This window comes from Papaver somniferum, unplaced genomic scaffold, assembly GCF_003573695.1.
Source record: "Papaver somniferum cultivar HN1 unplaced genomic scaffold, ASM357369v1 unplaced-scaffold_57, whole genome shotgun sequence".
Lineage (NCBI taxonomy): Eukaryota > Viridiplantae > Streptophyta > Magnoliopsida > Ranunculales > Papaveraceae > Papaver > Papaver somniferum.
The window spans coordinates 3,506,664-3,523,067 of record NW_020648415.1 but is presented as its reverse complement, the minus strand read 5'-3'; the positions used below and the strand labels follow the sequence as shown (position 1 = coordinate 3,523,067).

The window sequence follows — 16,404 nt, the reverse complement described above, 5'->3', positions numbered from 1 at the left end:
AGGCGCGGCTACACTTCTGGAGAGAGTGTGGCGGCTTTTGAGCGACCTGATTGGTCGATTTAAAGAGGGCCGGCCAAGCATGGGCGTAGCTACACTTCTGGTGTGAGTGTGGCGGCTTTAGAGCGACCTGATTGGTCGATGAGAAGTGGGGCCAGCAAGTGTGGGCCCAACCATAACTTATGTGTGCTTGGCGAGTTTAAAGCGACACGATTGGTCGAGGGAGATAGGGACGGTTTAGTAAGGGGCGTGGCAGATGGCCAGTGGCGCCAGTTGGACCAAGGCATGGCAACGCCTTCCTTTGCTGCGACGGCTCCATGTTTTCTGATTCTGGGCAAGGTTTTTCACCTACTAATCCATTGCGGATTAATTACCTAGCTTGCCTAGGCTTAATTTCGACAAGAAAGGTCTGATATACTGCGCAAGGCGCAAAACCCTAACTTCTTCAAGTTAGTCAGGGCGATTGATTGAACTCTATATGTTGACACAGAGTTCTTTTAAGTTCATTGCCAGAGAGCAGCATGCCTTTCTGATTGAATACCTTATGCAAAGATCTTATCCTTGATATTTGGAAATTCGTGCTACTTTGCTGCGAGTGAACACAAATCGCCATGCCATATCAACATTAAGGCTTCAGCCAGAGAACATATAATAGAAGGAATTCAAAGGAACTTATATTCAATGAATATAGGCGAGGCGCCGAAATTTACAGAACATCTGGGATGGTTGCTACATTCGCCAGTCTGGATAAATTTCATGTAAGTATATTGAAAGGCTCAATAAATATGTCGGTGGAGAGGTTAGCACTCACGACACTATTTCCTTACAGAGTGACGTCACATCATATGCAAGGTTTTACGATTTCAACTCTAAGCTAAAAACCACCATCAACATTAAGTCCCCTGCTTAGCACGTAACAACGACGTTGTTACGGGGTAAGCATGAGATGGTGACAGACAAGAGTAGAATCGAAAGGACAAGACGTGAAGAGATTGTCGAGGAAATTCAACTAACCTTTTAGCGGAAGGCATGAGAATCCGTGATCCCTGTATTTGTGGTTTTGCATAAATTCATCTTGGCCATGGGGTATTGTTATCAGCGCTGCAGCTTCAGATATTGATTGGAAGAGATAGCGCTGCAATTTGGTCTGTGAATCGGTGAATGGCGCTAGCTGACTAGGTCACGAAACGTATGGATATGGAGTGGCTTTGAACGGCCAGGATGGCGCCTCCTTGGCTGGTGGAGAGGGCGCTGCTTCGAACGGCTAAGATGGCTTAGCTTTGGCTGGCTACAGAAGGTGGATGGCGCGGCTAGCTTGGAGTGGTACTACTAGCTTGGAACGGTGGATGGCGGTGCTGGATTGGACGTGGACTTCTGGCACGGGCGTGGTGCTTCTGGCTTGGCTACGTCTGTGGCATGGTGGATGGTGCTGCATTGAACGGCCAAGATGGCACCGCTTTGGCTAGTGAAAATGGCGCTGCTTTAAACAACACTTTGAACTTTTGCTACCAAACATTGAAGATGGATCCGGCGTTTTTCGCAGAATGGGCAGAGATCGTGCAACTTTAATCACGGAGTGCTGGAGTCACGATGTTACTTGCTAGGCTGCGGAGCGGGCGGAGATTGCGCTTCTTTGAGCAGTGAAGAAGGCGATCCTTTGTATAGGTCACGGAATGCCATGCATGACCCGAAAGAAAAAACATTTTTCTACTCAAACTTCAAAATAAAATGTATATAAAAGGCGTTATCCACCCTTTTATTTTCGTATCATTGGTTTTATCTCTGTAGCGGAAAGCCTCTTTCCATCAGCAGTCCAGGTGAGCCAACTATTCTTTTCTTCGTATAGATCATCATAGAATTACACCCATCTTCTTCACAGGTATCGTCTCGTGTCTTTTTTTGTAGTTCTCCATTTTGTGTTCTTCATCATGTAGATTTTCGATGCAGGCATAATGTAAAAAAAAAAATTTGGTAGTGCACAATGGGATCTTCCGGTGATGATCATACCTTTGACTCTTCGGAGAAATTGTTTGAAGTCGGCGAACCCAGGTTTTCTTCACATGAGGAGATATTAAACCAAATCAACCCTTTGTTCCATGCAGCCGGACGGATTATACAAGGCATATCCCTCACCCATCTACGCATCGTGAGGGTGTATGCCCATGCTTTCATGTCTTTGATTGACATGGAGGAGAAGTGGATACGTGATGAAGTATCCCAACTAGTCGGGAAATATCAACGTGATGAAGATTCTCCACAACCCAGTGTCAGGGATGAACAATTCGCCTTTCGATTGAAACGGCGAAGGACTGAGTCCAAGAAACTTCTAGACGAGAGCCAGTTTAATTACCCTTTCCATAATGGTATTGTAATCCTCGATTCTGAGGTGGACGAACCGGAGCATTCCCAAGAGGTTGTGGTTTGCGAGACTGAAGCAGCTTCTGAAGTGGATGTCGAAACAACTGTTGAGGAAATCGAAGCGACTACTGAGGATGTTGTCGAGGCAGATGGTGAGGCGGTGGATGCATATGTTGGAGTCGTTGGAGAAGTTGTGGGGATGTATGTTGAAACTGTTGTTGGAGAGGATTCCAGATGGGATGTTGAAGCTGCTGCTGAAACGGCTCCTGAATGGAATATTTAAGATGAAACGGCTTCTGGATGGGATGTTGAAGCTGAAACGGCTTCTGGATGGGATGTTGAAGCTTCTGCTGAGATAGCTTCTGGGTGGAATGTTTTTTTTCGTAAAAGGTGCTGGGGCAAGTGCTTGATGGAGGCGTCATTAACCAAGGTGTTCGTTATTGACAACTGGTTTTCCCGTTTTGCGATTTCCTTCCGTAGAGAAAAACAATCTTTTCGTAGCTCGTAGATTTTTTATTTTTGTACTTCAATTTTCTCTTTTTTATTTTGTTTCGTGCGACCGAAGCTATGTCTCACCGAGTATCATTCCTTCGTTTATGTTGCTTTCATATCTTTGCTTTCATATCTTTGATTCTGGAAGAGACCTAGCAAAACCCCTTTTGCGAAGACCCATTTATTTTTATTGGATTTTCCCTTAAAATTATCTAGGTCTTCCGTGGCATGCCGCCTGAGTGCGTAGAAGTGCGAGCTGCCATAAGCTGGATAACACATCATGAGAGAAATAGAGAAACCCGTCAGGTGAAAGTCGTGGCTAGAGATTCTTTATGGAAAGTGTCTGCGCCGCTGCTTGATGATCTTCTTTCTTGCATTATTCTTTTCTTCAGTATTTTATGAATAAGACATTTTGTGGGGCTTTGATTTCTATGGTTTTTAATCAATGGGTAATGACTCTGTGAGAGTTTGGGTTTACTTGGTTTTTTTCCTTTAAGATGGTCCAAGAAAACTTTTTAAGGGAAGATGTTCTTTAATTGAAATTGAAAACTCTACTCTTGAATGCAAGCAGTGCAATCACTTAAGAGAAGTTACAAACATCGCATGAAAGGGGAAATTGCTGAAGAAAATATTGAAAGGAGAACGCTGGAGGGGAAAGTAGCACAACATTTTAGGTATTGAAGGGCTTGAGCCATCGAGAATGAATCATCACACCTTCCAACTTATCGGCATTGACGAGTTTGCAGTAACCACCCAAGATAACATCTTCCACCAGATACGGCTCGTCTTCCTTTTATTTAGGCGAATTAGGTTGAACGACTATCCTCACTGTTACATCTCCAACTTGAAATGAGGTCGTCTTGACTACCATATCTCCAATTTGAAACGGGTTTGGGCGGTGTGCAACCACTTGATTTTTTAGCTCGTCATTTTTTACCGTGACAGCTTCCAAAATTTTGACAAAGCACTTGAAAGGCCCAGCGTTCCATTCAAATCTCTTAATGACGCCCGGGTTGGTGACTATACTGAGTCCCCATGCTTGGCCGAGAGGGGAAGTGACTGGGTGTAGAAAGGGTTGTTTAACAAGACTTACTTGCATTTGGAATCTGCCGATGAACGCCAATGGTATTTCTCCAGATAATTGAGTTACATTGGTAAGTTGTTGATACGACAACATGTAATCTTCAAAGTTGGACGGTTTGTTGGAAATTCTTTTGGGTATCGACACCGGCAGAGGGGATACTCCTAATTTCGCTTTGTTGTCGTGTACCCATGGGCCCCCAGAATCATGTCGTAATTTGAGAGTTCTTTAACGATGTGGAATTTTCCACGTGTTAGAGGGTATCATACCTTAATTTCAAGGTTGATGTAGCCATATGCGTCTATTGCTTTTCCTTCCAAATTTTCGACCATGATTGGGGAACATGTAGCCTCCTGCTTCGAAATTACCGCAACTCTCAGAGTTTTGATGGTAACGATGTTGAAGTCATAGGTTGCGTCAATCAATGTGTTTTCGAGCTCGGCGCCCTTCAGATGAACCGTAGTTAGCAGTCCCAGTCGTATTTTCCAGCACCGCTTCTCGAGAGAGTTTGGGGTTCTGGCGTGGTTTCTTCACTAGGAAAAAGTTGCTTGCCCGACACAACTCGATTGAGGGATGTAAATATATCTTAACGCTGCGCCTTGGATAAATAGAGAATCTCGCATACATGCTCCATGATGGATTGCACGGTTTTGTGAATAGAGTCCCCAGAGAGCATGCAACTCTTGACTGGAAGAGGATCTCTATGAACTCCCTCATTGCCGAGTTGAAGTTCTCATGCCTCCACATTTTCTTTGAAAATACGCCTTAACTTATTGCAGTCACTGGTCGGATTATGGACAAACCTATGGTAGCGACAGTCCTTAGGATTTTCCATTTCCTCTTCAGTTGGTGGACGCCTAGTAGGGGGCAATCTGATAGCGTCATCTTGGATCCATGCCTTCAAGATTTAAATTACTTCCTCGATTGGGAACAGGAAATATAAGGCTTTTTCTCCGGCTCCTTGATATTGCGCAGGAGCCTTAGCTGCATTCTTCCTCGGTGGGGCCGCCTGACGTGCTGGCGTTGCACGCTTGGATTGTTGTTCTGTCGCTGGAGCCTTCCTTGTTCCTCCTTCGCTTACCACACTCACATAGGGTCCAGTGTGATATTGTTTGTTGATGAGATGTCTATTTCCTCGAGGGTTGGCTTAGTTTTCTCCAGCAATGCTGGTGCTGTTGTGGACGACCGTTTAGCAGCCTTATGAAGTTCGGAGAACGTCTGGAATCGCAGATTCTCCAGTAAGGCACGGTAGATGAGAACCATACCATTGATGCAAGAATATACCAATTGTTGTTCGGTCACATTTGGATCGTACAGTCCAGCGCTTGAATCCTGAATCTTTTGACATAATCATTTGGATGTTCATTGTTTCGTTGAAACATCCTCCCTAAATCTGAGAAGGTAATTTACTCAGACACAAATAAGTACTTCTTGTAGAAAGCCGTAACCATGTCACCCCAGTTGGGTATGCTGTTTCGTGCAATTTTTTTGTACCAGGTGTATGCTCTTCCGGTAAGTGACTTCGAAAACTCCCTCAAACGGAGAACATGATTGTATTCGTGCTCACCCAAGGATTCCAAAAATCGATAGACATGTTCACGCGCATTACCGGTGCCGTCATACAAGGAGAATTTAGGAGAATAGTACCCTCTCGGAAGAGGAATTCTTTGTACTTCAGGAGGATACGGGGGTTGATGCTGATGCATGCCTGCAGAATCACTTTTGTCTCGGTTTTGAAGAAGTCGTTCCAAATCTTCTCGTGTGACAAAATTGGATGGCTGATTCTTCTCTATTGGAGCCCTTGAACGAGTCTCTTCATATACAAAGGTGTGCCTTGCTGAGGCATCAGTGCCAGGAGTATTGAAGGTGTTCCACGTTGGCTCTGGTTGGCGCGGTTCCTGTGGTAGCCGCTCCGTTAGTGTCTTGAAGTAAAGAAGCACCTCTTTCTGAATCGAAGTCATATCCGTCTGAGCCCTAGCAAGAACTTCCTGTCTTTGCATCAAATCAACAATGATAATATAGGGTCGGCTTACTTTGGTTCCCCCAGTCTCTCGTACCAATGGAGTAGCAGCGGCCCTGGTGACGGTTGGAGATATCACGTTTGAAGAAACGTTGGGGGGAGGGGGGCAGTAGCGGCCCTGTCTCTGGTGACTGGAGGTGTAACACCTGAAGTAACATATTCCGCGGCAGCGGCACTGGCTCTGGTAACCGAAGGTGTAATGCCTAAAGGAACATTCTCCACGCTGCCGGCGTTGACAGGTGGCGTATTAACGCTATTGGAAGGAACGATAGTACCGAGAATAATTTCAGAGCTAGTATTTTCAGGGTTTGTTATTGACCCGGACCTGAGCTCTACCATCTTGAAATTGGGATTGAAAAAATAAAATTGGAATTTGGAAATTGGTATTGCAACCGAGAGATTAATCTCCCACTGTGGTCGCCAATTTTTTATGGGTGAAAACTGTTTCTGCTGATTTTGGTAATTTCGGGTATGTGGGTGAGAAACAAATCTAAACCCTAAACAATGTACTGCACGGGAGTACTTTTGATTCGAGAGATCAATCTGTACAATCCTGGTCTAAACCGATAAATGGTTGTTCCAGGCTTGCTTCGGTCGCAAAGTGAAGGAGAAGGGTTGGTCTTAGGGAGGGAAGCGAAGAGAGTGTTGAGACAAGAATAGTTGATTCTGAAGGTGTGGTTATGACTTGTATCGGAAGTAGAACTAGTTAGCAGAATGGAAAGCTACCAGGTGATTTATGGATAATGTGTTGTTGCCGACCAAAACTTGTTGTTTGGTGAAAATAGGTGAAGCCTATTTATACAAGTCATATTGAAACGTACCCTGGTCTCGTAGGAAGTGAGAACGATTGAGTGGTGGAAGAATAGAGTAACGTGTAACCGTCAGACGTTATGCTTCCATGATGAGTGAAGTGAATTCGTGTAACCGTCAGTCATTACACTTCCATGATGAAGTAAATGAATTGTTTACACCGTTATTTTTCACCACCAATAATTGTCCTACTTCATGACACTTTCTTGTGACGGGCGCATTGCACGCCGCACGCTGTAAACCGCCATACCAATACCCTGATGAGTATCCCCCAGTTTGTGACATGTTTGATGTCTCGAGTGTTTTCGTGGAAAACGTGTAGCAGGTTGCTATGTGTGGCAAGTCAAGTCAAGAGACTTTGCCATAAAAAAATAGAATGTGATGCTATTAGGCTCGCCTTGGTCTCCCGCTTGAAACTTGCCACAAGTCCGACAGTTTGGTGGCGAACTTGAATGGCTGAGATTACATCTCATGAGGAAGGGTAATCGTTGATTATGGCCATATCTTTGTTGTGTAACAAAGTGACGCCTGGCGTAGACGTGGCGTAGCAGGTTTCCTGGGACTTGCCGCAAGTCCATCAGTTTAGTGGCGAACTTGGATGGATGAGATTGCATCTCATGAGGAAGAGTGGCCATTGATTATGGCTGCATCTTGGTGTATAGAGAAGTGGCGTCATTGGCATAGTAGCGCCTGGTGGATCCATGGCATCGCGTCATGCTAGTATTCGTGGCATGGCGGCATGCCAGTGGCGTTGTGGCACGGCCACGCATGTGGCGTTGTAGCATGACTAAAGCTAAGGTTTGGCTCCGTCGCTAAAATTAGGGCTTGGCGACGTGGCCAAGGCTAGGTTTTGGCGTTGTGGTAAGAATTAGGGCTTGACGGCATGAACAAGGATAGGTTTTAGCAGCGTGGTAATAATTAGGGATTGGCGCCGTGGTAAGAATTAGGGCTTGGCGGCGTGGCCAAGGCTAGGTTTTGGCGTCGTGGTAATAATTAGGGCTTGGCGGCATGGCCAAGGCTAGGTTTTGGCGTCGTAGTAAGAATTAGGGCTTGGCGGCGTGGCCAAGGCTAGGTTTTGGCGTCGTGGTAAGAATTAGGGCATGGCGGCGTGGCCAAGGCTAGGTTTTAGCGCCATGGTAAACATTAGGGATTGGCGGCGTGACAAAGGCTAGGTTTTGGCGGCGTGGCAAAGGCTAGGTTTTGGCGCCGTGGACGAAATTAGGGCTTGGCGGCGTGGCCAAGGCTAAAGTGGCTCGTGGCATGTTTTTGCGCCAGAACGGCATGTTGGCATGTTTCTGTGGAAGAGTGGAATGCCGATTAATATGTTGTTGTGGCAAGGCGCGTTAGGCTTGCCAGTTAGTATGGTGACGCAATAAGGTGCATTTGGCCTTTTATGTATGGTGGCAAGTTTAGAGCGACTTGATTGGCTAAGAAAAGAGGTCGGATAAACATAAGGCGCGGCTACACTTCTGGCGAGAGTGTGGCAGCTTTTGCGCGACCCGATTAGTCGATTAAAAGAGGGTCGACCAAGCATGGGCATGGATACACTTATGGTGTGAGTGTGGCGGCTTTAGAGCGATCTAATTGGTCGATGGGAAGTAGGACCAGCAAGTGTGGGCCCATCCACAACTTATGTGCGCGTTGCGAGTTTAAAGCGAGACGATTAGTCGAGGAAAATAGATCCGGTTTAGGAAGGGGCGTGGCCAATGGACAGTGGCGCCAGTTGGGCCAAGGCATGGCCACGCCTCCCTTTGCTGCGGCGGGTCCCTGTTTTCTGATTCTGGGCAAGGTTTTGCACCTGCTATTCATGGCGGATTAATTACCTAGCTTGCCTAGGCTTAATTTTGACAAGCAAGGTATGATATACTGCGCGAGGAGCAAAACCATAACTTCTGAAAGTTTGTCAGGGTGATTGATTGAACTCTATGTGTTGACACATAGTTCTTTTAAGTTCATTTCCAGAGAGAAGCATGCTTTTCTGATTGAATACCTTATGCAAAGATCTTATCCTTGATATTTGGAAATTCGTGCTACTCTGCTACGAGTGAACACAAATCGTCATGCCATATCAACATTAAGGGTTCATCCGGAGAACATAGCATGGAAGGCATTCAAATGAACTTATATTAAGTGAATATAGACGAGGCACCGAAATTTACAGAACATCTGGGATGGTTGCTACATTCGCTAGTCTGGATAAATTTCATGTAAGTATATTGAACGACTCAATAAATATGTCGGTGGGGAGGTTAGCACTCACGACACTGTTTCCTTACAGAGTGACGTCACATCAGATGCAAGGTTTTACGATTTCAACCCTAAGCTAAAAACCACCATCAACAGTCCCTTATAGCCCAATCCTCGTGTATCATGATGATTTTCACTTGCTACTAGCATAATTTTCTTGAACTATTGTTGAACTTTTTCAAGTCATCTTGCAACATCTTGATTTTATCAAGAGCATCAGATAAATCAGCCTCAAGGTGTTTTTCTCGAGAAGATAAGTGCTTTCTCTGTCATCAAAACTTGCTTGCTGAGAGTTAATCCTTGCTTCAGTTTATGCAAGTTTCTCTTCCAACAAGAAGTATTTTTGATAAATATTATCACATTCAAGTGACTTTCTACTCGGATTTTCCTAAGAGTCTTTGAGGATCGATACGCAAAAGCGATTCCAAACATAAAGACCTCCGTAAATCCTTTTCATTTTTTGTTTTCTCGACAGAGAGGAGTCAGAAGAGGTGTGACATGACAAGTCGTCATCTTCTTATTTTCCGACGAATTCAAAACTTTCACATACTCTGAGACTTCCTCATCAACATATCTATCAATATCTGAATCACCTTCATCAGAAAGTTCATCCAACTGTTCTTTTATGCGTGTTTCCCATTTATCAACAATTTATACATCAAGAGAATGTTTAGATATTGACTTAGATGTGACAGTTCTCTCAGGTGAAACCAAGCTTTGAAAATCATCTAGTAATTTGTGAACTAGTATATTTTTATAGATAGACTCATCCATATAGTCAGATTGCTACAAACACAGACTTATGAGGTCTTAAACGTGTTTTCCTGCTCTTATGCCAATTGAAAAAGCGGGGGTCTAACAAACTCACCCAATATTTCGTTTAGCAATTCGTATGGACTAACTCTTATATAATTCCAAGAGCGTACCAAGTAATAAAGCGAGCTCAATTAATAAATATATATACTAGTTATATCTCTGTTTCACAATGTTATCAGCAAATCAAACAGATAGAAATCCGCAAGCCTGATTATTTTATGAAACAACTTGAACGGTACCAAAGACCAATGTTCAAGTGTCAATCAATTTAATCAACAACCATAGGTTGGATTCACAATTGATTGAACTTACGCACAACCTGTGATATTTCAATTATATAAACAAATATAATGCAGAAAAGAAATAACACAGACACCAGAAGTTTTGTTAACGATATAACGGTAAATGCAGAAAAACACTGGGACCTAGTCCAGATTTGAACATCGCAATGTATTAAGCCGATAAATACACTAGCCTAGTCCAAGTTAACTTCGTACTGGAATGTAGTTGATCCCTAACCAAGTATCACAGCGATCATGGTACAGTCACGTTCCTTACGCCTCTGAATCCCAGCAGGACTCTGCGCACTTGATTCCCTTAGCTGATGTCACCCACAACTTAGAGTTGTGCTACGACCCAAAGTCAAAGCCTTGATAAACAAATCTTTCTTACACAGAAAAGTATACTGAATAGATAAATCTGTCTCCCACAGAAATACCTAAGGGTTTTGTTCTGTATTTTGATAAATCAAGGTGAACTAAACCAATTGATACACCGTACTTATATTCCCAAAAAACAGCTCAGTAATATCAATCACTTCACAAATCTTAATCGTAGGGTAGCGAACAAGATATTGTGGAGTCACAATGAACTCTTCGGTTTGGATTCCTGAGAAAAATCCCCATACCAGATGCTCAAAAATCATGAGTTTCTTCAGGTTGTCTTGACATCAGTTTATACCTTCTGGGAAACAGTCCCATACCTCTTGACCAGGGATGCAAAAGTGCCCATAATGTTACCGAGAACATGGAGTTGGCCAGTTGCCAAACGATATCTCAACAAGGTATCCTAAGGGGCGTCACATACCACCACTCAGGAATCCTTAAAGTTCACAAGTTAAAAGATATTATCAAAATAAAAAGAAACATCTTAATGCAACACTGCGAGGGTCCAACTCTAACGCCAGTGCAGTGGGATGCAAGCCACCGTCCCTGACGGATTTCCATTTACCCATCGTAATGGGTTGCTAGCCCAACTTTACAACGCACACCGTCCCGTACTGGTGAGGGGTGATCAATCCCAATGCCAGTGGTAGTAGGATACCAGCCAATTGTCCCAGACAGCACTGTCCCAGACGGATTTTCTGGCAAACTCAGGACGCTTAAACAAGCTCAACTCTATTCGCAAAAAAACTGGCTTTGCAGTCACATAACCTTTCCGCGCAAAAGTTGGCCTACTTTCAAACTTTATTTCCTTTTCGAAGAAAAAATATTCGTTGATGAGTCCACTCCGAACAGTCCCTAGAGTTATCTCGGAACTTTCTCTGATACCAACTGTAACAGACCGGAAAATTATGCCTGCGTGCCTGGGCGCACATGCCATAACTCTCCCGATGCGCCATGATGATGCTACAAACCGGGCCTTAACACTAGGCAAACACACGTTCATTTTCCCTTGAAAGCATGCTCATGGAACATGATGCACCACACCGTTCCAACTTACAACAGAACAAGGGTATAAAGCGTTGCCTCAACGTATGACTGAATTTCCTATCTAGCTGAGTAACTGTCATACCGCCGAGTCTTGTCCATGCATAAGGCATGTCTTGGGCTTAAGCATAGGCCATTGCAGGCCTAATACCCACTTCTAGCTTGGACATTTCTAAAATCATGCACTCGTCTCGCTCGTGCCAAGGGTGCATCAATCAGGCCCATGTCATACTCTCCTTAGGCTTATGCAAGCTCCGTTAACTTGCATATCGATGTAGCTTACTTTCGAGGCCATGCCCAATGTGTCATTGGTACATGCCTAAGTCGAACGCCTTGATAGGAAGTATGGGCATCCAAGGAATGGAATGTAACTCGCCTCATCAAATCTGGACACAAACATCTCTTGCATCGCAATACCGAGCCAGATGATATAATAGGCTAGTATGCCGCAATCATCTCGCAATTAAACGATATGAGCGACAAAGAGCTGAACCGGCGATGCTGCAACTCATTGTGGATGCCTACGTACCGTTCCCTACTCTAAAGGGATCAAGCACAGACCGTAATTCATCCTAGAAGAGACAGCAACTTCAGTCAAACTCGTTTGCAAGGTCGTGTCCAAGCAATAAAGGTAATGACCTGGTCCGTATAGGTCGTTCCTTCAAAATGCACAAAGGTTGTGCATTATCGAGTCCGCGACATGGTATAGTGATGCCTAAGCATCAAATGCCCTATTTGCAAGGCTACACATCTATAAACGAGGCTTACTCATCATTTATACTCTTTTGGCTAAGCTATGAAGATTACTTGGTGCATAATCCGCATATGCACCTTCAAACAACTACCCCTCCCTATATATGTTAACTTACTATTTTTACAACTTAGAAAAGGGAAGCGGATTGACATGCCTGCTTCACTATTCATGGTCGGTGCCATGTACTTCTGAATGACCGGCAATGATTGCCGAGTTCTGTTCAGTAATTCACAATGATTGCGCACCATTCGTTTTGTCTAATGCAAAATGATTTCGCAACACTCGTTCTTGCTATTGTATAATGATTGTGCAATATTGTCTCGGCCCGTCCTCCTTGGCCTGATGCGCAACGATTGTGCAATATTTTCTCTAGGCCAATAGCCTTCACAATGCGCTGCAAGGCTCTAGGTCATCTACACAACTGGCCTAATGCATCATTTGATGCGAGATTTGTCCCTTAGCCAAATGCCAAACATAATGTGCCATTTTGGCGCGATATTGGCCTTAAGCCAATCTATCTCTTACCAAGAAACGAAGGCTTTGGATGAAGCTTCATCTCCGGCCATGGCGCATCTTCGCGCATGCATCATGCTAAAAACACGGGTGTTACATATCATTTGACCCTAGTGCTAGAAAGTAAAAACTACTTGAAGCATTTGAGAATGTTCTTTACCTGGAAGTAAATGCTCTTGAGATTGACTCAACTGCATTTTACAATAAGAAGTATTCTAAAATTGCTCTGCAAGACAGCGAACTGATTTGGTGGACACCTTGAAGAAGTGCATATGTTTAAGAAGAAGAAGAAGAAGAAGAAGAAGAAGAAGAAGAAGAAGAAGAAGAAGAAGAAGAAGAAGAAGAAGAAGAAGAAGAAGAAGAAGAAGAAGAAGAAGAAGAAGAAACGGTACCTGAAACGAAGGTGATGCAGGAAGGACAAAATGATGCGAAATGAAGCAAAAGAACCAACCCACAAAGACTCAATGTCACTGCTAAACCCATTCGGTAATGGCACTCAGCTCTAACCTCTATTTCTGAAGCAAAAAGTTTGTTTCTAGTCTCTGGTTTTCCTTCTTCATTTTTTCTTCTTTATTGCTCATCTCATATAATGCTCTAATTGTCACAATCAGATTTGTAATGCAGAAAGAAATGATGAGAACCAATTCTTAAATTCTTACTTAAAAGAACCCAAGTGGCCAAGTCATATTCTAGCTAATTGTCCCAATCATAAACCATTTTTGTACTCAGAAGAGAAATGATGATCAAAACCAACCATCACTATTCTTGAATTCTTTCTTAAAAAGATCTCTAGGTGACCAAGTCCCCTTATTTCTAATTGTCCCGATCATTGCCATATTTGTAGTCTAGAAGAGAAATGATCTGTTTACTGAAAACAAAAGATAGCTTGCTTCCTTTGCTTTTAATTATCATAAATACAGAGCCATCATCAGATTCCTGCACTTCATAAATAAATCAAAAGGTCCAAGAAACTACATTACAAAACCTACCACAATAAGGCAACTTGTGTGGCAAAGACTAATTAAAAGGTGCATCCCATGGTGATACGAAGAAAAGGTGCCAATGTTATTTTTGGATACATTTGTGTTTGTATAACCTATGATGTTCCTTGAAGTTTTCCTCATGGCAAAGTTTCTTCAGTTGGTCGTCATTATAATTAAAATATTTGGTGTCATTTATCAAATAAACCCCATTCAAGTTGAGGTGATGAGTTACACAGCAAGGTGGTTCATAAGACCATCAAATATTTACATTGTTAGAGACTGCATTTTGACACAAGTCTTTGTGCAATTGAAATTACAGACACAACGATAGAGTAAAAATGCATAAAAATGCCACTTGAAATAGCTACTTTGCAACCCACATTTTGATCATGCCCTGCAACATCATTCATGACACCTTTGAACCACTCAAATGAGGCTTGTTCTCTTGTAACTCAGTAGACCCTTTCCTTTTCCATTTGATGCTGAACCTTCCTACATTGATTTCAAACCGTTGTAATGTATGCCACCCAAAGGCCAGATAAGAAAATTATGTCACCTCAGTTATTGGTATCCACTGCACCACTCTTTTTGATATTGTTCAAAAAATCCTTCAGAATGCTGATAAATGGAGTTGCACCAATTTCCAGGCCAATGAGCAAGAGAATATCATAATTCTTGTAATTCTGTGCCAGAGCTCCGCGATGTCTGTCAATTTGAAGCTTGGTTAAACTGTCAATAACAAGTTAGAGTTATCGGATACATGTTAGATGAACATATGGATGAAAACTTCCCATGAAATTCAGATTTTATTCACCAATTACGTCCTTGCTCGAAATTTGCTCATTCATGCAAGTTTTCAATTGTTTGGTTGAGTGGGGGGGGAGCACCACAAACCTGCATATGGAAAGGACTTTGTAATAAGATTGTTATTATCAACAGAATCTACAGATTCAAAGGAGATGAAACAAAATCCACAAGGACTCTGAATACTTGATCATGCATAATTACTGCATCGGTTACAAAACCATACTTCAAAATGCGAATTACAATGCCATACTTCAATAAAGCATTCTTGGTCATGATGGGAGGCTATCCTCCTACAAATATCAACATTGTTTAGACTAACACCACGCAGTGAAACGATGATTAGTACGCACATTGTATTGTCAACGTTCCTTCGGGCCAATGCGAGAGGGTTTCAATAGATCATCTGTTTATATGGTCTGGTCATTGCAGCTATCAATCATAATTGAGAAATTCCCCATTCCAAACCCGAAAAAATCTTTACTTTTCCTAAAATTTTCATACCTTTTCAACAAAATTCTGATAAAAATCTACAAAAAAAGAAGATCAAATGAAGATAACACAGACCAACATTAGGATGCCTCAAAATCTTTAGAGTCCCAATTTCTCTCTTTATCTAAAACAAACAAGCAAATCCCATTAACAATAATCAAAATCAAAGAGAACCCATTAACAGAAACAAGACAAAATCAACAAAAGCTAAACCAATTTTGTTAAATTATTTGCTTACTTGATTGGTGATGTTGAGCCTCACCAATCAACGCTGGTGAAAACCTCAACATAGATTACAATTTATCAGGAGGATGAAGACGAAGTAAGGGAGAATGAAGACGAAGCAAGGAAAAGAAAGAACTCTGAAAAAGGGGTGTTTTGGGGCTCACTTAGTGACACAAAAAAAAAAAAAAAAGGTCATTAAATGGTAATTCTGAAAACCTCTTGTCCAACTAATTTTGGTAATGGCTAATATTGATTAGTGCTAACATAAATGATTAAGTGTATTAATTAAAGATTACTTATTCGATTAATATTTGATATCTTTTCTTTTTTGTCAATTTACTAGGAGAAGGAGGTTTCTTTATTCGATTAATATCTGAAATCTTTTCTTTTTTGTCGATTTACTAGGAGAAAGGGGTTTCTTTTGTGAAAACCTTTGAATATGATGAAATGTATCTTGACTGTATTCAGAAAAACCTCATGCTTAACTCCTATTATATTTTTGTAGAGTCTAATCCATTGGAATACATCAAAGATCGGGGTGTTTTTATTTGCAGTCATGACTAGGAAGAAATTATATCTCAACTATGAACAACACTTTTCAACTGGGAAATTAAGAACTCCTAACCGAAAGTACTAGTCACGGCTCGGAGATCTTAGCCGAAGTCCAACATATATTTTTTCTGCTTTTTTGTGAGTATCACAATCACTTACGACTAGGAGATCCTAGTCGTAAACGACATCCTATGACTAGGAATTTTAATTTTCCCAGCTGTATACCTGCGCTAAGGTTAAAAAATCCTAAATGAAATCCTATCTTGTTTTTCTTTTTCTTTTTTATTATCAGAATTGCTTACATCTAGGAAATCCTAACCGTAAATAACATTTTATGGCTGTGAATTTTAATTTTTCCAACTGTAAACCTAATTACGGTTAGAAAATTCTATTTTCTAAGACGTAAAGTATGATTTACGGTTGGGAAATTAAGAACTCCCAATCGTAAATAGTTTCAGAAATTTATTTTTTAACTCTGACTTAATCGGATCGAATTTCTTAAGCAATCAAAAGCAAAAATAAATGATGGGTTTTCTTAGTTTCTTCTTTTT

At 42.1% G+C, this 16,404-nt stretch overlaps 1 long non-coding RNA gene across 1 annotated transcript; it reads right to left on the bottom strand.

Moving 5' to 3' along the window:
- Positions 1–13,971: 13,971 nt before the first annotated feature.
- On the bottom strand, positions 13,972–15,453 carry LOC113343202. Its single transcript, XR_003357094.1, has 3 exons — positions 15,315–15,453; positions 15,152–15,200; positions 13,972–14,674 (listed from the first exon to the last, which is right to left on the bottom strand). It is a non-coding gene; the product is annotated as an uncharacterized LOC113343202 (long non-coding RNA).
- Between the last annotated feature and the right edge of the window lie 951 nt (positions 15,454–16,404).